This window comes from Rutilus rutilus (assembly GCF_951802725.1).
Source record: "Rutilus rutilus genome assembly, chromosome: 20".
Classification (NCBI taxonomy): Eukaryota; Metazoa; Chordata; class Actinopteri; order Cypriniformes; family Leuciscidae; genus Rutilus; species Rutilus rutilus.
The window spans coordinates 6,459,647-6,481,310 of record NC_140225.1 but is presented as its reverse complement, the minus strand read 5'-3'; the positions used below and the strand labels follow the sequence as shown (position 1 = coordinate 6,481,310).

The 21,664-nt window shown below is 39.0% G+C and overlaps 1 protein-coding gene across 10 annotated transcripts in view; it reads left to right on the top strand.

Moving 5' to 3' along the window:
* The window catches only part of gbf1 (golgi brefeldin A resistant guanine nucleotide exchange factor 1), an 86,013-nt gene that overhangs the window by 22,154 nt on the left and 42,195 nt on the right, over positions 1-21,664 (top strand). The gene's annotated exons all lie outside the window — the stretch shown is intronic.

Sequence of the window (21,664 nt, the reverse complement as noted above, 5' to 3'; positions counted from 1 at the left end):
GGTTTGCAGAAATAAGGGCCAATATTAGTATTTCAGAGGCAGCGCCTTGCTTGTGTGGCGTTCAGATCTTAAGCCTAGGGCGTCCCTGTGCGAATCCCAGACTGCCTTTATGGACTGAGCTAATAAACCTCTCCACACACACGCACACACCCTGAACACAGCTGCTTGTTATTTCATGCCCCATAAGGACCCTGTGACCACGAACATTCTAATACACATTTCTAATTAAATAGGCATCGGTGTGTGTATGTGTGTGTGCATTCAAGTCCAACTGTCTTGTTTCGCTCCTTGCTCTACACGCACGCACGCACACACACACACACTCACTCACACTCACTCACACTCACACTCACACTCACACTCACACACACTCAGAGACACACAGATTGACAGGCTTATTGGCAAATAAAATTCAAACCACTCTTGCCTTGTCAATGCCAGGACAAACAGTCCCTCAATGTCACATATACAGCATACACACAAAAGCCATAGTTTTATGGGCAGATAAGATTTCATAGTGAATGTTGATTTTGTGTCAGGTGTTTTCTACACTTTATCTAGGCCTTTCATATTAATTTCTATTTATTTCACTATTCATTATTTCATGTGTCCTGTAGTACTCAGTTTATTTGAAACACAATTGAGTGAATCCCTGTTTTATTCGTACTCATTTATTCAACATCATTTCTTGAAGAACTGTATATCATTGAAGTATTGTATCATGAAGCCAAAGCTATATTTGGATAGAGATTAAGTGCATGCAGAGGATACAGGAAAATCATGTGTATTATTCAGGACCGATCAAACACCCTATGCCCACGTACACACTGCAGCTAAATGTGGCTGTCATTCATCTATTGAGTTGGTAATCCCATTCTGTAACAGAACTGGTTTGTATATTTAGAGGAGTGACAACCACATTATACAATTGTGACAACTGCGTAAATATTAAATACAGTACATTTAGTGTGTACATAACTGAACAGAACATGCAACTCATTCACAGATTTTGATACAATTCTTCTATTTGCTCTCACCACCCATTAGTGTAGCTGTAATCTGTACATTATGGCATAGAGCAGTGGTTCTTAAGCAGGACATCGGGGTCCACTTGAGGGCCTCAGCAAACATCCAAAGGGCCCTCAAGGTGACTTAAAATAAGACAAAACAAGCATTAACAACATTAATTAAAAATCAAGATATTTCTTATTGTAACTCGCCCCATCAAACAAAGTTTTTGTGTGTGTGTGAAGAAAACCTTGGTATGATGAAGCCTAATTTTAAAAGTCTGATTTCTTGGAAAAAACCTAGAAAAAAAACATGTAAATTAATGAAATTGTATAACTTTTTTTATTATTATTTTATAATTGTTTTATCCAGTAGAAATTTTAACTTTCTTAACCCTAATCCTTATCCTGTAAATTGTTATTCTGTAAATCATAAAAAAATGGAAAAGCAATAAGACTTTCGAATATTGTTGCTAACAATGGGTGGACTCGTGTGAAAAAAAGTTAATAACCAATAGTCTAGAGAGGAGCAGCTTACCAAATGTAAACATGTCGACAACGGTTTACTAAAATTAATGTCTCCGGTTGCTAATATTTCTCTCATTTAAAAATAGCTCACACCCAAATGGTATCAATGTTTCTTATTTACAGACATGAGACACCAAAACATGGTTATGCTGTGGTTATCACCATGTCAACCAGGACGGGTTCAAGAGCGAGGCCTATATTTCGTACTCATACAAACTCATTTAGGGCCTGTGGGGTTTCGTGAAGGCACTGGAGGGGGTCTTTGGAAAGTTATTTAAAACATTTACTGTTATTATATTTAAATATTTTTCTTATAGTTAAATGGTTTGCTTAGAATCAAATGTTGTGGTTCTTTGCACTGGTTGGTTTGTTTCAAGGCTGAGAGGTCTTTATATGATTATTTATTAAAAATATTTATGGATAAAATGAATGGGGGAAAAAATAGATCTCTACTCAGACAATAGAAATTGTTTGGATAAATTGCACATGTTTGGTGCTTTCCGTGCTAAAATGTTGAGCCTCTGAGTCTCTTATGTCAAGCTGTGGCTGTCACTCATTCCTTAAAGCATCTTCTCACTCTCTTCACCTAATGAAAATAACAGCACTCTTTATCTGAAGGGGAGTGGATGGGGTTTTTCTTACTTTCAACTTGAGTTTCTTTAAAAAGACACGAGTATATTGTACAACAGATGTATGGAATATCTCCGAGTCCGTGTTCGATGAGCCTGTGTGTTACCGTCACTTCATTAATCACTGTCCATGGAAGTTGTCCAGTGACGCCCATCACTCTCAATTACTCTTCATTGAATTGCTGTGACAAAGCTCAACCGTACGATTAAAGGCCTTATGCCCGCTGCCCACTGTCGGCAAAGAACAGAACGCTGGCAAAGTCAATAACATTCAAGTGGCCTGGCATTAAAAACCAGCTCCTATTTTAGGCCAGCAGCTGAGTTTAGAGCAGAGCTCGTCGTAAAGGTGACATGGGTCAGAACTTTCTTGTCGCCGTCGGGGGAGAAACAGACACTCTCAGATGATTAAACAACTGTCAGCCATTCGTTTGAGGGGGTGGCTGCATAAATATTCAATCGAGAGAGGTGACATGTGCGGCCATTCTTCTAAACCTGTTGACGAGCCCTTCTTAAATAGAATCAGATCAGCGCCGGCCGATTACAAATTTTGACAAAAGCCGTCATGCTGACAGGGACAGGAGACTGTGGCTCGGGCAGAGCTCCCACAGCTGACCCGGGGACATGCTAACAACCCAGGACAACAAGGAGGTGTTGACTGCTCTGGAAGCAAAATAGACCTGCTGGTACACTGGCGTGCCAACGGCCCTCCCCACGTGCTCGTGCTTCTTTTACTGCCTTGCATGGTGCTATCCAAGCTTTGCAATTTAGCCTTCCACTCTTAGACAAAGACTTAACAGCATTTGAAGATCTGGACATAATGCTGCAAATAGGGATGTTTATTATATACAATACCACATATATAGATTTTAGATGCATGGATGGATATCAATCTATGTATATAAAGCACCATAAAAGTTTGCTGAAGCCATTCGATTGCTTAATGTGAGGGACAGACAAATATTGACATTGTTAAATCAAAGTTCACAGAAACTCTTCCCTCTCTGGTGGCTGTTAGTCATTCTCCATTCAGCATTTAAACAGCGTGTCACGTTCTGTCATGACAGTCAGGACGGTAAAACGTCCTCCAAAATGATTCAATATTTCCATTATTACTCTTGATCTGCAGATAAAAGTCTACAGATAAAGGTCTATAAAAGACTTTATCTTGCTCGAAGTTATTGCTGTTTCTAAAAGATGTAGCCTACTCTGGGTGTCTGTTAGATCACAACTTTGGAGTAGAGAGGACTATGAATTGGGATAACACGCATAGTAACTCGAATTTAAACCTGTGAAGAAAAAAGGCTTAATAAACTGTTGGATAGATATAATGCACTAGGAGTTGTGTGCACAATATCTCTTTTTGTGCCATGAAGTTTTCAATGCTCTGACGCCATGTTGCTTTAAAGCTGCTCATTCTGTACCAGGGATGTGCACGAGCAATTTGTGTTGCTCTGTATTGGAACCTTTCGTATTATGATAGTTTGAAAAAGACTAAATTATCCACTCACCTATAATATATTAAAACATTTTATAGTTTATGATATTCTAGGTATAGATATTCTACAATGATCAAACTGCACTGGTATCAGATTGGTGTCGGCTTTTTTTCATTTTGTATTTATCGCCTTTTATGAATTGAATGTGTTAAAAGTATAAAATTACAGTTTAGAGATTAAACCTAACCAGCTCAACTGGTAGGGTCATGGATCTGCTCCCAGTGAATTTAGACCGATCCAATGTACTCCTTGAAATCACTTAGGAAAGTCGCATCTACCAAACGCACACGTAAAAATGCTTCATAGTATGTTTAGCACCAGTCCATCTCGGTAACAATTGGTGGTGGTGTTTTGACTGACATGACTGTTCTCTCACGTCCCCCCCCCCCCCCCCCCGTTGAGCTGCTCCGGTATGTGCAGGTCAGTCTTTAGCCATCCCAGTTATGCACATAAGCCTGTGTTGGTTTTAAACTGTAAAAATTCCTGCTAAACTGGCAGTGCTGGCAGTGGTTATGAGTGATGAAATCTTGACCCTGAATTTATGACCTGGGAACATGCACCGCTGTCCTTTTCTTTTTTCTTTAAAGTGGGCTCAGGGGTGATGGGGGGAGGGAACAGTGGACTGAACTTGTGAACCAGTCGGCTGCCTTGTTACTGTTTAGTCAAGTTTAGGTTGGGCTAATCCTGGGCTCAATGCACAGATTCCATCAAACTCAGCAGCACAGATATATGAGTCTGCTCTCAATATAGCAAGCCAATAAACACCACCCTTCTTTTTGCAGGGCTGGGGGTATTTGTGCACTGAACGGTGTAGAAAACGGCCCAGACTACTCAATCTTTAAGGTTCTGTCATCCTGCTGCATCTTTTTATGTACTCGCTGACATTTTGGCATGAATCTCTTAATTGTCATTTAGGGTGTGTTTACATTTGGCAAGTTTGGTTAGATTAAAACAAACTCTGATGCAAGCGAACCAAGACCCCTGAAAAGGTGGTCCGTTCCCAATCGTACTCTGGTGTGGCTCCGTCACAAAATATATGCCGTAAATCCCTTCTTTTTTTTTTTTTTGGTTGTATCTTTAGGTTCTGTCTTAAAAATTAAAACGTGAACGCTAAGCGAACCAGGACTAAATGTTTAATTTTTCATTTTAGTCCAGACCAAAATACCCTCAGTTAGGGCAAACTGTTAGATTTAATCTTGAGTAGTTTATCTCATGTCAATAAGAATCGTGAGGAACCGATCACCCATGGTAAAAGTCCCATAGTATTTGTCAGATCTCCATTTCTTCTGCCTATGATTGGTCATCTCTTCCCCAGCACGTTTTCGGCCATTTTCTTTTAAGGTGACAAAGGGGGATAGCCAATTGTTTTTCTGTTTATCAGAGGTGACATGACCATTGGCGCAAGTGGGCGAGGAGGCCCACTGTTGCCATAGCTAAATATACATCCCTGACAGCTTCATAATAGGTTCCAGGAAGTTCAGTTGAAAATAAAAACAAAGCAACATTTCTAGCTGATTGGTTTTGAAAGGCCGTTTTTCCTTGCTGAATGGGAAAAATGTGGACTTCAGCATTCCATGGCAGTGATGCCAGTCGGATTGGATAGGCGCAGCCTTGCGTGTGCAGAACGAACGGGCTGAGATGGAGATGCAACAGACTGCAAAAACTCGATATATGGGAAAGTGTTCTGTCACAAGGCTCAAAAGAAACTAAACAACACATGATAAATGCAAGGATTTGATGAGTGTGTTAAAGTATGGTGTAATTATTCACAGTCCTCTTTTACATTGTTCATCTAAAGAACAAATAAAAACTATGAAATATTCAGTATGGAGTCGTTGTATTGTTGGTTAATAAATCCATATCAATGTCATCCTTTTATCTCGGGACTGGCTAAAAAAACTGGTCTAGTTGACAAGTGTGAAAGGGAATGAGGGTCTCAATTATGCACTTATAAACTAAGCCTAGCAAAGCCTGTAATGTAAGCAACATTGTGTCAAGTTTAGTCTGAAATCTTCAGAGCATTGTTGGCATGTGGATTCTGATACCTTTTAAAGAGTGTGTTCTGGTAGCAAACTTTTTCAAATGCATTTTTTTTTTAGACAAATGTCATATAAAATGTTTTTAAAAAATGTTGAAACCTTGTCTGCTGTAGAATTTGTATCAAATTAAGGCTTTTTTAAAATGTGTATTTATTATTTTTACTACGTGTTGGTCAATAACGAATAATAATTGAGTGATTTTGCAAAGCAAGTTGACTGCCAGAGTTCGCTTGCGACTAGGAGAGCATGACCGATTGCTTGCGTAGTACATAGACGTCTCAGCTTGATCTCCATTTGTTCGAGATGTTCTCATGTGAAAACGGAGCTTGAATGTTTACAAACACCTATCTTGCTGTTGCTATCTAAGAAGAATTTTGTCATGAATTCATAAAGATAATGCACTCCCTGGCCAGGGGCCCATGTGCTCAGCTGTCCCACATTACCACACAGTATGGTGGAAGAGCCACTTAACGCCGGACGGTTTAAAATTACCGCTCTGCTGGCAAACGGCTGCAGTATTCTGGTCCACCACCACTTCTGTAAATTGTGTTTGTATTTCTTTTTTGCTTCTCCGGTTTGGGGTAAATTATGTGCTGAGAGATGTTTTATGACAAACAGCAAGCCCTAGGGAAGTGCACTTTAGACATCACTAGAAAAGGTTGAGATGGGATGGGAATTTGGCTCGAGTGCTTTTGCTTTTGCTCTTCAAACTCTCAGCCCATGAATGGAAACTAAGAGGGAGTTGAGGCCATGCACGAGTCTTCAAGTCCTTCCGTAATTTTTCTTCCCCGGAACGGCTCTCCCAGCTTTGTGTGTGCGCGCGTCTCTGTGCGTGGCGGTTTGTTTTGAGGGCTATGGTAGTTGAAGTGGGCATAGCTGATGCCAGTCTCGGCCTGTGGAAATCACTCTGTAGTCTATCACCCCTCTTTCCATTCAAGACTGCTTACAGTACTGCAGACATGCTGACCCACAGGGGAGTAATTTATGACAGTTGTCGCCTTGGTCTGCTAAGCTGCGCAGGGCATTGCCCGCCACTCTCAGCATAGCATTTCAATATCCCACTGGGAGTACACCCGATAGGCTTTAATGTTTGCCCACTGTGGAGACCCTGTGGTATCACTGCACAGAAATGTGGTCCCCGAGCCTGTGTTGTTCAAAGTCACCAGCTGTTACCATGGAGAGAGATACTGGCACTAACAGAAGTTTAGTTCCTTTGGTCTGGGTGGATGATTACACCCTGATTGTTCCTGGCAGTTTGCTTTTGTTTTCCCAGTATTACAATGTCAATGGATAGCCATTATGGGTTTTTTTGTTTTTGTTTTTTAAATGACAGGCATTCCTTTTTTTCAGTTTTTCAACTTTTTTCAACTTTTTTTTAATCGACAATATAAAAATATTGAAAATATTGTTTAAAATCGTACAAAAAAAAATCGTTTCTGTGTGTTTCGTTTGGTTTTGTTTAATTTTGTGTAGGGCTGTCACGATTCCTATATTTAATTTGAGTACTCTATTTAAAGAAGTCCTCGATTGCAATTTACTCATGTCGAGTAACTGGTAAAATACTGTATGTGGCGCATTCCACGGACGAGAATCCATGAACCGCATTATTAGACCGTTTTCTAAGGCTGCATCATGTATTAAAACCATTTAAAACCCATACTATAACTATTGTGACTTCACAAAGGCATATATGTTCCACGAGTTTAACATATTTGCTCTATTTACATGCGTGTAGGTTCCTTGCGTGCATCTCAGAGCGTCTTCGTTCACAGTAAATGCTGCTCCACATGATCTGTTATCATTTACATGTCTCGAACTCCATCTCTGTATATGTTGTGAGTTTGGGTTGCTTATAACATTCATCTCGGAACGCAATGTGCGCCATTGCATCAGATTTGTAAGGTCCATCATTTATAAACCTACACCAACACAGAAGAATAAATCAATAATCGTTAGCCTCATAGCATAATTGCCTAAGAAATAATTAATTAAAAAATGACTTAGGCAATTATGCTATGAGGCTATTCTAAATATGCAAAGTGTTCATCACGATGTTTTTATGTCACCATATTTTTGTTCAAGAAATTACAGTGGCTGTAGCATTTTAGTCATAAAGAAGTGGCCAAATATTAAAGATTAAGTAAACATTTGAATTAAATGTCTTTTGGCCAAAATTAAACACAGATTTGATCTGCTGTAAAGTGTAACAACAGGCTGTTGGTGCCCTCTACAGGAATTTATTACATTATGTAGATAAGATGGTTTGTTTATATTATGTATATTATGTTTTATAACTGTCAGTATGTTTACATGGACAACAATATATTAAGACAATACTTTGATTAAAGGAGAACTCCGGTCAATTTTAACATTTAACTCATTTTTTTGTAAATTTGGAGTGCTGTCAATACAGAGAACAACGACAAAAATTATGTTATTTCAGCCAGCGCACATACCTGTATTTACATCCTGTTTTCAGTCGAAGTCCATAGTAATCGATTGTCGAGTTCATGCGCATTTAGTTACCTATGATCACGCGCGTGAACTCGACAATCGATTACTGTGGACTTCGACTGAAAACAGGATGTAAATACAGGTATGTGCGCTGGCTGAAGTAACATCATTTTTATTCATATCTTTCACATCTACTGCAGTCAGATTCACCCGTGTTCACTCTGAAGGAATCACTCACATTGGCTGTGCACTTGTAATGACACATCAAAGATGTTAAGAGGCTAAAAGCAGGTTTAAAAGTTGCCCCATTGAAGTCAACAGGGTGCAAATTTTAAAAAGAGGATAACACGGTGTAGGCAACACCGATTTTTGTCGTTGTTCTCTGTATTGACAGCACTCCAAATTTACAAAAAAATTTGCTCAATGTTAAAATTGACCGGAGTTCTCCTTTAAGAAACTACCATGTAAACAGGGATTTCTGATTACCTTAATCCGGCTAAAGTCATACCTGAAGTAAACACAAATCAAATTAAGACGTGTGGAGTATTTCTATTTTAGTCGCATTATAGACATGTACACACCTTAATCACACTATTAAAGTCGTGTGGGAGTTTTCGCCCGATTTTGCGGCAGTGGTTAACCGTTTGACGGCAAACGAGAGCATGGCTTCAGAATTTAACTGCACTTTAAGCTTTCGTAAAATTAAAAATGAAACTATATGGTACCATAACGAAGATGTATGAAAACTGTATGTTGGTAAGGAGGGAAGGTCGGAAGGCGTGGCATGGTGACGTAATGGCATGTACCATTAATGTTCTATAACGTGTAAAACGTGAACATGAAAGGAATATTCTAAAAGCAACTCATGTAAACACCTTAATCAGAATATTGTCTTATTCTGAATAAGGTCAATAATTAGATTACTGCTGTCCATGTAAACGCAGTCAGTGTTGTTCTATGATGAAACCATATGATTACTTGTTTTTGATACTTTATTTGAACCTAATGTTATTGCCTCATTGTTATTATATATCCTTTGTGAAGAATAAGTGCTCTGTTTTTTTCCCCAACTTTTACAAAATTCCAAATATATTTTGCTGTTGCAGGTTACACACAGATCATAGACGGTGCAGTTTTCTTTCTGCAGTCGCCGTGAATGGAACAAACACAGCTGAAATATTCTGATCCACGACTAATCAACGCAGACCCCTAATATGTAAACACAGCCATTAACTCTCACATACTGTAGGAGTCCACACTGGACTGATCAGTTCAGACCCTCCAGAGCTCTTCATTACCGCTGTTCTGCTGTGTTTGGGTTGTTCCTCACTAGGTCCTCTGCCCTCTCACTCGCTCACACACAGCAAACTGAAACAGCTCAGATTAAGATTAATCCTCCTTAATGCACCGGCTCATAATATAGTCATTAGGTGACTTGAGCCTAATCCAACCCATCTAACCACCGTGCTTTATAAAACACACACGCAGGATTTGCTGTCAATGCTTGGAGGCTGGAAACACAGCATCACATAAATACTGGCCGGTCTGACACTTAATACTGATTAAGGCTTCGCTGAATGGTAAATGTAAATGAAGAGCGTGTGCAGAGTTTGAGTGTGAATGGACAGAGAGGCCTTCACTGCATCCACGTTACATTAGGTGACTTCATACTGACAAGAATAGTTCATCCAAAAAGGACAGTTCGCTCATTTACTCACCCTCATGTTGTTCAAACCCGTATGCTGTTATTGTTTTGCTGTGGAGAATATGATGCAGCTCTTTCCCATCCAACAACACTTTATGGTGACCCAAAAATGATGACGAAAAAAAAAGAGAAAACATCTAAAACAAACAAGTTCTCTATATTTTAGTCTTATTTTTCAGTGATTTCGGTTGATCTGCTTCAGCAATTCTCAGCAGTTCTCGATTTAATGGTTCACTGTAGGGTAAAACTCAGTGAATAACAACAATAATTTTGGTCTGTTCACACTAGTTTTATGGTATTTTATGGAACAGCCATGATCACAATGCCCTTTTATTGTACCTTTTTACTCTACAAAAAAAGGAAGTCAAGGAAAGTTTGGAAATAACTAAGAAAGGACATGAGGTGTAAGGAAGGACAACATTTTAATTTTGGTTTGAACGGCTATGAATCCCTTGCGCTCTGGCTTATGGTAGTATGAAGACAGGCTGCAGTAAGCAGCAACACAGCTGGCTTCTGTTAAAGTGAGAGGCAGAGAGAGAGTTCAGCACCTTTGAGATTAATCAGCTGTACTCTGCAGCAGTGAAGAGCTCTGCTTCGGCCTTGTTGCCATTTTTATTCATAATGTATTTAAACACTCCGATTGACCAAGTAAATCAGTTGTTTACTTAAGCTGGGGACATACTTAACGACTGTAAGGCTGATTATGAATGTAACTTGATACTTACGACTGATCATGCCCAAACGCTCCGAGACCGTTTCGTTCAGTCTGTGTTCACAGTTGGTGTTTTAAATCTGCTGCAGTCGTTGGAAAGTCTGTAAGTGTGTTCAGTTCAGTCAGAATGTTTCAGCTAGTCGTTAAGTGTGTCCCCGGCATTAGTGTGAAAGCTGTGAACTGCTATTGATGAATTATAATTTGAGTATTTGCATGCCCTAATTATTACAGTACAGTGCATTTAGCAAATGTACCTGTGAAAAAAACAAAACCAAAGGACCGAGCAATGAAAACAGAAATGAAATAGCCTGAATGTTTGTCAGTGTTTTAGGGATATATGTGCTTAGTCACAAAGCAAACAACAGGAGTTCACAAATTGATATACTATCATTTGAAAGTTTGTGGTCATTATTATTTTCTTAAAATAAGATATATTTTTTTAAACCTTAATTTATTCATCAAAAATGTATTATATATGCTACAATGTTACAAAAGCTTTCCATTTCAAATAAATTCTGTTCTTTTGAGCTTCCTGTTCATCAATAAATCCTGAATTTTGTTTTAATCACAAATCAGCATATTAGAATGATTTCTGAAGGATCATGTGACACTGTAATGTAATGATGCTGAAAATGAATCTTTGCACGCACAGAAATAAATTACATTTTAAAACATAAAATGGACAAGTTATTTAAAAATTGTTATACTATTTCACAAAATTACTGTTTTTACTGTGTATTCTGATCAAATAATGCAGCCTTGTTGAGCATAAGAGAGTCATGGTTTTATAAATCATGATTATGACATATTGGCATATTTTTGAACACTTTTTATTTATTTTTACCGAAGCACACCTTTCAACCTTTGTTCCTCCCCTTGTATATCGCCTCAAACCGTGGTCTAATTGTAGGCAGGGCTTGTTTTAGTATGCTTCACAGTGTCTTGCTAACACAGTAGCCGTGAACTGTTGTCTAAGTCTGCAGTGCGTGGTTGCAGGATATGCTTTCACACCCCATGGGAATGCTATTAGTGTGGAACTGAAGGAACACAGCAGGTGAAACAAATAAGGCCCAGATTTTTTTTTTTTTTTTCCCTTTCTCCCTCTCGTCACCTTGCTTTTTTCCTTTTCTTTTTTCTCTTTCCTCTTCCAGTCTGCCCTTTCTCCTTCCCTCATTCTTTCCATGCAGTTGTGGATGATAGTGTTCATCAGGAGTGGTGTGAAATGAACTCCGAGCCAGAGCATGTGTGGTGATTTATCCTGCCGAGCTGACGCTCTCCCAGGCTTAACCCCACGCTGTACACCAGTCAAACCCCCTGCGGACACCCATACCCTCACTCGAGACACACAGGAGGGTATCTGCAAGGGTACACGTTCAAAGGATGCGACGGAAATAGCGGGTCTCATATTGGCTGTTTGTTTTTCCTCTAAATAGAGGTGCTAATTTGGGGCTGCCTCGGCTGAAGGACAGACTGAAGGGGTGTCTGAGCTCTCCATTTCTAAATAAAAAAAATAAGGATTGAATTTAATTAGAAAACAAAGAGTGAGTGGATTTAAATTAATATTGGGCAAAGAATGTTTTATCTGTAAATTGTTAACAGTGATCATGTAGCCCTTCCTGTTGTCTGATAATGTTTCAGAGCTCCAGTTTTTGGCTAAAATGGTTGCAAATGCTACAAAAAAACCCCAAAAAACATAACTTAAAATGTAGTTCGATTGGTGGCAGTCATGAAAACTGGTGTGTGGTTTCATCAGACATCATAGAGTGCATGCAACAACAAACACAGCGAGGCGTGATGTCTGATTCACGCGTCGGTTCAAGTCAGTCACTTTCAGTTTCCCAACTGATTCCCTTACTGAATCGTGATTCATGTTCTTAGAAGTCGGAGTGATATTTATAAGGATTTTCGTTTTGTTTGGAGCGCTGTGGTTTTGTGAAAGGGTATTCCTAGTGTTAAGTGTTAAGAGACATGGATGTTACCAATAATTTGAACCGTCATACACTGAATTGCATCAGAAGAAAAGAATCTAAATGTCTAGATACATCAGGCAAAAGTGACATTGTAAAATTTGTGGCAGCTTTACATGATTAGTAATGTATCAGAACTGAAACTCTTGCCACATTGTGATGGCCACATCATTCTGCCACCATGTCACGCGGTAAATCAACTCTGAACGCTACAGGGATGCTTCCTAAAGACTTCCCACCACAGACTTATGGAACCCAGGAAGGAACCTTCAGCAACACATTCCTCAGGAAGCGCTCGGTGGAGACACACTCACACACACGCACGGCGGAACTGGAATCTGTATGCTTGCCATCTCTCAAATGTTTTAATTCAGCATGATAAAACATCCGTTATTTATAAGGTGATTGAGCGTAAAGTATTTTGGAGCACAAGTCCATCCATCATGAGCAAGACAGCTAGCTGTGAAACTCATTACTGTACGCTCCGGCCTGCTCTTCACTGCCCGGCTCCACTCCGCGCTGTGGTCAGCCGGAATAATGTGACTTCTGTTCAAAGTATGCAGCATAAAAAATACATTTTATTTGCTGGATAACAGGTGCTGGCTAGGCAGGGAATGTGTACTAATGAAGTCATGGTTTATGAATGCATCATGTTTGGACTGGGGCCTATTGTTGTTTCCCCAGTAATAATAATAATATTAAAATAATATTAAAATGATTAAAAATATAAAAATAATATTAAAAAAAAAGTTATCAGTTTACACTACTGTTCAAAATATTTTTTTGAAAGGAGTCTCTTGCACTCACCAAGGCTACATTATTTTATCAAAAATACAGTAATATTGTGAAATTTTACAATTATAAAAATATATATATTCCTGTGAGGGCAAAGCTAAATTTTCAGCATAATTACTCTAGTCTTTAGTGTCACATGATCCTTCAGAAATCATTCTAATATGCTGATTTGCTTATTATTTTTGGCTAAGTGCTGATTCTCTTATTATTATCACAGTTAAACTGTGAAAACTGTGGTTTTTTTTTTTTTTTTTTTTTTTTTTTAGTTCAAAAGAACTGCATTTATTTGAAGTTTATAAATGTATTTACTTTCATTTGACCATTTAATGCATTCTTGACTAATTTAAATATTTGTTTCTTAAAGTATCTGTATACTACCAGTATACAGATTTTTTTATTCAGCACCTTTAGATTAAAAAATGAAATGTTTTGCTGCATATGCAGAACCCTTAAATTCTTTATCATCGCTCCCACTCCCACTCCCACTCCCACCTTTCCACTTTTAACCCCCCCTTAAATCAAAGTAGAGTTCATTCTCACACTAGCAGCATTTCACCTCTGTCAAAACTAACAGCATTTGAATCTGCTCAAAATGACTGGAGGGTGATTTAAACGAAGCCCCCCAGGTCAAAGGTCGTCTTTAGCCCTGCTGTTTATTTGTTTGCCTTTGTCACTCAAAATCTCTTCTGCACTTTTTTTTTTTTTTTTTTTTTTTTAATATCGGCCTCAAGGTGCAGCAAACAAATCCCCGGCTGCCCCTCGAGTGCAGGGGAGAGTGATGAGGTGGAGGAGAGAGAAGAAAAGGCTGGGATTAGGGGTGAGGGCTAGCTAAACAGGCCAGTTGTTTATCTTTGTGCAGTGAAGGTAGTGCTGTGCTGTCACTTTCTCATTCCTCACATAAAAAAACGCGCTCCTCCTCATGCTCTGCGCTCCCGGTCAGTAGTGCTTTAATGTAAGACCACTTCTCCTGAACCCCTTCTCATTACCTTACCTAATGTTAAGAGCTTTGATCTTCAAGAACAGGCCTCTTGATGCATCACAACAATTAACATTATTTATGATGGCCTACCCTCTCTCTCACTCTTTAATGCCTTTTTTTCCCCTCTCTTTTTGCTTGAACTCATTGAAAAGGTGAGTCTGAGTTTTTTTTGTTTTTGTTTTTTGAAAGAAGTGTCTAATGCTCACCAGTGCTGGATTTATTTGATCAAAAATACAGTAAAACAGTCATTTCTATTTTAATTTGTTACATTTTTAGTAGCCATATTACCCCAGTTTTCAGTGTCACATGAACCTTCAGAAATCACTCACTGTAAGAAAAAAAATCCATAGAAAACCAGAAAAAGGTACTGTTCATTTTCTACCAGGATATTATCTGTTTATTTTACTGACATTTACCTCAACCCTAAAACACAACACATGTATTCAAAATGAGAGAAAAATTACTTCATATTACCACAATGCATTGGGCCCTATTTTTACAGGCTTTACTTAGTGTATTATTATGCTAATTTGGTGCTCAAGAAACATTTATTATCATTAATGTTAAAAACAGTTGTGCTGCTTAATATTTTTATGGAAACCGTGATGTATATATTTGTTAAAGCTGCAGTCTGTGGTTTTTCCTCTTTGTCGCCATCTCTGTTCGAAATCTGCAATTGCAGTTATTTGCGTAATTATCAACTTTATGTGGGTTGTGCCTCGGCACGGCACAGCGCGGATGAATCCAATGTTTTGAGGAGAATGTGCGGCTGTCAGTCACCGCGCCGGTGTGGATACTGTCATTCGCAATCACAGATTCTACTTTTCGGAAGTATGACCAACATAAGAATTTTCACCGGAAAATGTCGTCTGAACAAGTAACATCCACTTTTGTTTTGACCAACTAAGGAAAAAAAAGCATTGCAGTAAATCGCGCTGATTAAATCTAACGATCACGTCAAACCTTGCGAATTATACTTTGTTCTCAAATTGTTAATATTAACAAAACCAGCATTGCGTGACTACATTTAATGCCCTTCCGATATTATCCTTGTTTTCGCATGGGCCCGGTTGCAGTCTCTTTTTTTTCTGTAGCCACTCCGAAGTCCGAAGTCTTTTGCATTTTACAACGGGTGAATCTCCAGTTGTCACTGATGATTGTCGTTTGAACCTTTCTGGATCCGCCATCAAATTGATATGTTTAATTATATCAAGTGCTGTGAGAAAAGGCTATAAATCTCCACCTCCAACATCCTCACACTCATAGCGTACTAGCCGAGACTCCTCCTTGTACAGATGTGACGTAATGACGCAAAGACATGCTCGAATTTCCCACAGAAATCCACTAGTACCACTGGAATTAAAAACATTATTACAAGCTTACCGTTTTGAATCGAGCTAAGGCAAGCAGATAGTTTTGAACACTGGCTGGTTATGTACTTGCTCAAATTTATTTTGGATAATTTTTAACCCAAAAAAGTTACGGAATGCAGCTTTAAGGATTCTTTGATGAATAGAAAGCTCTAAATAACAATTTATTTGAAATAGAAATATTTTGTACTGTCACTTTTGATCAATATATAATGTATCATTGCTGAATAAAACAATGAGTCCCCTAAAAAAAACAAAAAACTTTTGAATAGTATTGTAGTTCAAATCACCTAAAGTTGTTTAAGAGTTTTTTTAGTGTTTTTTTTTTTTAGTTTAGAGCTATTTTTTTCCAGGGTCAAACAGCAAAATCAGAAATACATTGAGATCCTGTGCATTATAAATGCAAACAATATTTCATCCCTTCATTCTAAAATACAGCTTTAATATCACACTGTAAGGGGAAACATTGTCAATGAGTTACTTTGGAAGCTTTTAGAAAAGTTTTAATTTCTCTGGGGCTTTCAAATTGCCTGTTTAGGTTGTGGCGAGCATTGTTCTGCGCATTTATAAAACACCACTGTGGGTTGTACTGAACGACCGTATGGAGTTCCATAACATTGTTACAACCTAATTGCCCTCTTCGACAAGTGCCAATTTTCTTCAAGAGGCAGGAGAGAAAAGAGCGGACGGGCGAGAAGCGCGTTGACATGCGTCAAACTCCTCCCCGTAGATGGATCAGGCTGTGGTTGGGGCCTGAGATGAGAAGTCTCCCTGGGTTTGCTTTAGCCGTGCTGGCCTTGTTAGTTCGTCCCATCTCTTGCAGCATTAGAGCAGGCTACTGGAAAGACCCAGCTCTAATTCCACTAGCAGATCAATAACCATCAGTGTTTGGTTTTGGGCTGCTGGCTTGGTCACGGGATGCTCCACCCCCCACCTCCCCTGCTCGCCCCCATTCGCAACCCTTGTAGGCTGAGGGTCGTTTTGTTTGGAGGTAATTTACACTGTGAGCTTGTGAACTGTGTCTCAATTGAGTCTCAATTGGCGCTTGTCTGTATGGAGTGAGTGGGCCAGGAAGGTTTGATGCGCATACATTTATTCTTTCTTTCATTCAAAGAGTATATATTGCAATTTCCAAACATTCTGAAATGGTGAAATAGCTCGATTAAATCCTTATTAGTTTCATTCATTATTAGGGATGACCAAAATCTTTTATCATCACGATATGAGTATTTCTATTTCACGATGAAGTTATTTTATCGCGCATATATGGAAATTAGTTCTCTTTCACTGCTTATTGCGCTTCAGAGGTTTAAAATCACTTGTTTTTAAATGGGTAATATACAAATCACAAGTTTTCGTGACTGTGCAGCACGGCAACATTATATGAGAGCATATAGAGACTGTACTCCGAAATCTCTACCGGGTGACAAATTTCTACCGGTTAATCGTGTCTACCCGTATATATATCGCCTACCCCTATTCACTATACTCTTGTAAATAGGGTTGCTAAACGTACTGGTACCAGTCGGTACTAAAATAAAAAGTTGATGGTACCAGCATTTCTGCATTACCAGTAGTACAGAGTACCAGGTATATTCGCATCCCGCTGATAGACGTTGCTTTCAAACGCTCTCGTTCGTGTTTGTTTGAGCGCTCTCTGAACATCAATGGTTTCTATTTACAGTGTGTTTTTATAAGCATTAAGCATTGTAGCCAATCACAATCATATCTGTAGGCCTATACCCTAAAAAAATACCCTGAAACTTTAGTACCGTAACCCTACTTGTAAAGCAAAGATACTTGGCCTGTATAATTGTCTAAAATATGTGAGACAGCGGTCTGACAAATTAAGTTATTCATTCTTTTGTGATTAGATTAAACAAACACAAAGGCCCAGCGGGTCTAGTACTGAGAGTCAGTCACTGTTTGTATTACTGCTGCTGTAGCCTGATCATTTGCTTCTCTGAATAGCTGTCACACACACACACACACACACACACACACACACACACACACACACACACACACACACACACACACACACACACACACACACACACACACACACACACACACACACACACACACACACACACACACACACACACACACACACACACACACACACACACACACACACACACACACTGGTCTATAAAGCCTGGTGGAAAATTGCCTCCTCTTGTTTGTGTGGTGTAACGTTGCTTCTATGGAATTCTGATCTGTCAGTGATGCTTTAGTTACATTTACTACAGGGGGGACATCTCAAACAGTTTAGGAAACTGGATACTGGATCATTTGGGTAGTTTTGATCTCTGTGTTTGTAGTTACGTCCTCTTTTATTTTTAATTCCCGTGAGTGTAGAGGAATATTCAAAGTAATCACCTACTAATACTGTATAGGGGTGGGTGGCATACCAAAATGTTAATGTTATCACTATCACATTTATATCATGGTACAAATTTCACGTACTAAAGTTATTTTTGCTAATTCAACAAAAAGGGCTTATATTTTAAATAACTTAGTGGTAATATCTTTTATTTTTTTTTATTTTTTTTTTATAATCCTCTGTAGTACTTTTATTTGGAGCTTGATGGATTGATAATATACCTTAAAATGATAAATAAAAATAAATTAAAAATAATACAATTAAAAACAAGTCATGTTGTTTAATGTTCGAAAACCTGCTTTTGGTGCTCCTCAGGATGCATTTGGATCAGTGTAACACCGTTTTAATGTGCTTTCTTAATGCTGTTCTCGACATTGCTCTGCTGTTATGTACATTTATAGCTCAGACCCTCAACCGCTTAAACTGTGCTCTGTTTTAAGCTCTTTCTGCACCAGTGCCAATTGATGTGCATGTGTAATATGTGGCAGCGGCATCTCCTCTAGGTGCTCCCAGGGGCCCCAGGGTCCGGGGATATTTGCGGAGGTACCAGTCACACTCGACTGCACAGGCGGCTGTTAAACCAGACTCGGTCCACTCATCAGAGTTTAGACCTACAGTGAGCAGAACGGACCATTGTGCAGTTTCCAATGCAGTGGGAAAACTTGATATTTTGCGAGACTTGAAATACAGTGAAAATGCTGTATTTGTGCATTATGAAGCAGTAAAATATCATGGAGATGAGCCATAGCCTCAGTTTTTGCTAACAGCTCCTCTGCTAGTTATGTTACAGGCACAATTGAATCTTAAGGGAGATTGTTAGGAGCCGTGCCGTACCGTTTCTCAATTTTCTGAGCTTGTTCTCCAAGGACACGCACATACTTGGAGACTCAAAACCCTTAGCCGTGGCATACATGGATGGGTGACCGACTTTAATCCCTTTTTTATTTTGGCCAATGTCACACAGAGGTCACCCTGGTTACTGTGTGATTGTCTCACCATCATGGTCCAACGCCTCAATTTCTTTATTTCCCTGCGTGGCCCCGGAGATTGCACTGAAGTACCGAGTCATATTTAGCCTTTATTTAAGAAGATTGGCGCACGTGGGGGGAGGCAGTACGACGGGCCGCCGATGGCCGGCTGGATCAATACAACACAATTGAGTTCTCCAATCTGAGAGACTAGCTGCAGTGAAGGTGGCACTTATGGGGTGATAGCTTCTGATGAAGACTTTATTAGCTTCTATTGACAGATTCATTTGAGATCCCTCTCCCTTCATCGCCACCACCTCACTCCAGACTCTCTCTTCCACTGTAAAGTAATATAGTCTAAGCCCACCTTTAAAAGTTTCTGGGTTTGAAGAAACGCGTTAACAGCGGAGTTGTTTGGTCCTGTGTTTTTCGAAGCTTCGCGACCGTTTCTTCGACTTGATTTCAAAGTAACTTTTGTTATTCTTTTGCCGTCCACAATTTCTTTGGCTTTTCGTGAACTTGGGTTAAGTGGTAAGCACTTGAGACCCTTGTTATCAGATACTGCAGCACCGTCAAAGAGTTTTCACTGTAGGAATGGAGCATTACTGAGCTTTCCCCCCACGAGAATACAAAGAAAACATCAAGTTCCCCAAAGAAACTGCGCAACAGAAGATTTGCTTTTGGAAGAGAGTCTAGAAGCAACCTGGCTGCGGATAAGACAAAGTGTGGAAATTTTCAAATGATTTAATATTTTATCTCCAAACAAGCCGCAGGCGTATTAGATATCACAAGCTAATACTCAGCAGTCATATGTGCGCTCTGTAAAATTGGCTGAGGCTCGACTCGGGCTTTGAAGTCACGAGTTGTTTTTTTGCGTCAAAGTAGCTGTTCGGGGGAACCCTAATCCGCCCAGTATTGCTATGGCAAGCTGCGCCTCGACTCGACACTCGCAGCAGGTTTTCGTGACTCCACTAATTTTTCCATTGTTGTTTTACCTGGTTTGTATTTTGTAACCCTCGCCCCCCTCTCGCCGGCGTTCTCAGAGGGGCTGTTCCCCGCGCTCGGGTGGATTGGCCCGAGGTGCTTTCCCATCCACAAATAAAGAGCTCGGCGAAGATAATGAAGTATGTTGCATCCTCGGCTGCAGCTGTGTTTTGTTGGCTCTGTTAGATTAAGGCTTTATGTGTGGTGCTTATTTCTTATAAAAGCTCATCAATAAACTCAGAGCTGCAGGCCTAAATTTGTATCATGCAACTGGCCGTTTATTTCTTGGCCTCTGCTGTTTTCGTCAGGAATTTTTGTATGGGACGCACTCGTACCGTGTAGAATGCATCTGATTTTTCAACTTTAATATAAGCAGATTGTATGCTCTTTTAGTATAGTATCAGGAGGTCTGCACAACTATATAATCTGGTAGTATCTGTAATGGATCTGACTGGGGTAATGGTTTTGTGCTAAAACCAATACAATGCAGCATACGAATGGATTATTAATGGTAATTTATCAATATTACCATGCTGAAGTTTGTAATGTGAGTTTTTGTTTTCCAAATGGCTCTTTCTCTTGTCTATTTGTTTTTACAAATTGAACGGTTTATTGAACCTAATCTTAAAGTTTGCATAGGATTTTTTATTTGATACATCTAGCTTTTTTTGTCTCATATAGAATAATATAGGATAAAATTGGAGTTTATACTTGAGGATTGGTCCAATTATTCAGAAGTCCAATATATGCAATTTGGTGCAGTTGCTGAAATTTATGACAGTTGTCACTCTACATCTCCCGATAATATTTATTTGTATAATTTTATATTCAAAACTGAAAGTAAGCATTTTCAGTGTAGTTTTTATTGTGGGGGAAAATGGTGATTGAGAGATGCAGAAATAAATGTTCATCAAAAGCCTGATATTTGATACTTAAATTTAACATGAGTTTTCTAAATATATGATGCATGGATAACCAACTAAATCTAAGTTGCTCAACAACATAAGATCCTGTTTTTTTTTTTTTCTTCTTCTTCCCATTTGAATAGTATCTTTAGTATTTGCATGTACTGCACCATCCATTGTTCATCCTTGGTAATGGTGACCCAGAACAAATCTCTTATGTGAGAGTTGATTCATCTAAATATTACGCATTCTACCCTCAAATCATCAATTTTACTTTACCTAAAAATTGTAGCATTGCTAAAAATATATGTATCATTACTGGGAAATACAGAAAAAAAAGTACTACTCTTACTCCGTTTCTAAAAAGCGGTATCATCCCTAATGATGAGAGAGAGGCTTTAATTTTCCCAGCAGCTGTTACTTCAGCAGGCTAGCAGCAGAGTCCTCCCACCACAACGAGTTCAGTCATTTTCATTAATGCTAAATCCTACATCCTACACAGCTGCTTTAAACAAGAGCTTTTGGAAACAGAGTTGTAATAAGATACTCCACTCTGCCAAGGTGAATAAGAAACAGCCCTCTCTTAACCCGCTCCCTGGCTGTACCTTTCTGCCCTGTTGCATCTTTTTTACATGTATGCAACACAGGTTTGTAATTTCAGTCATGACACACGTCTTATAAATCATTTTTCATGTATATGCCAATGATTTATAAAGAACGTAATTATTTTTAGCAAT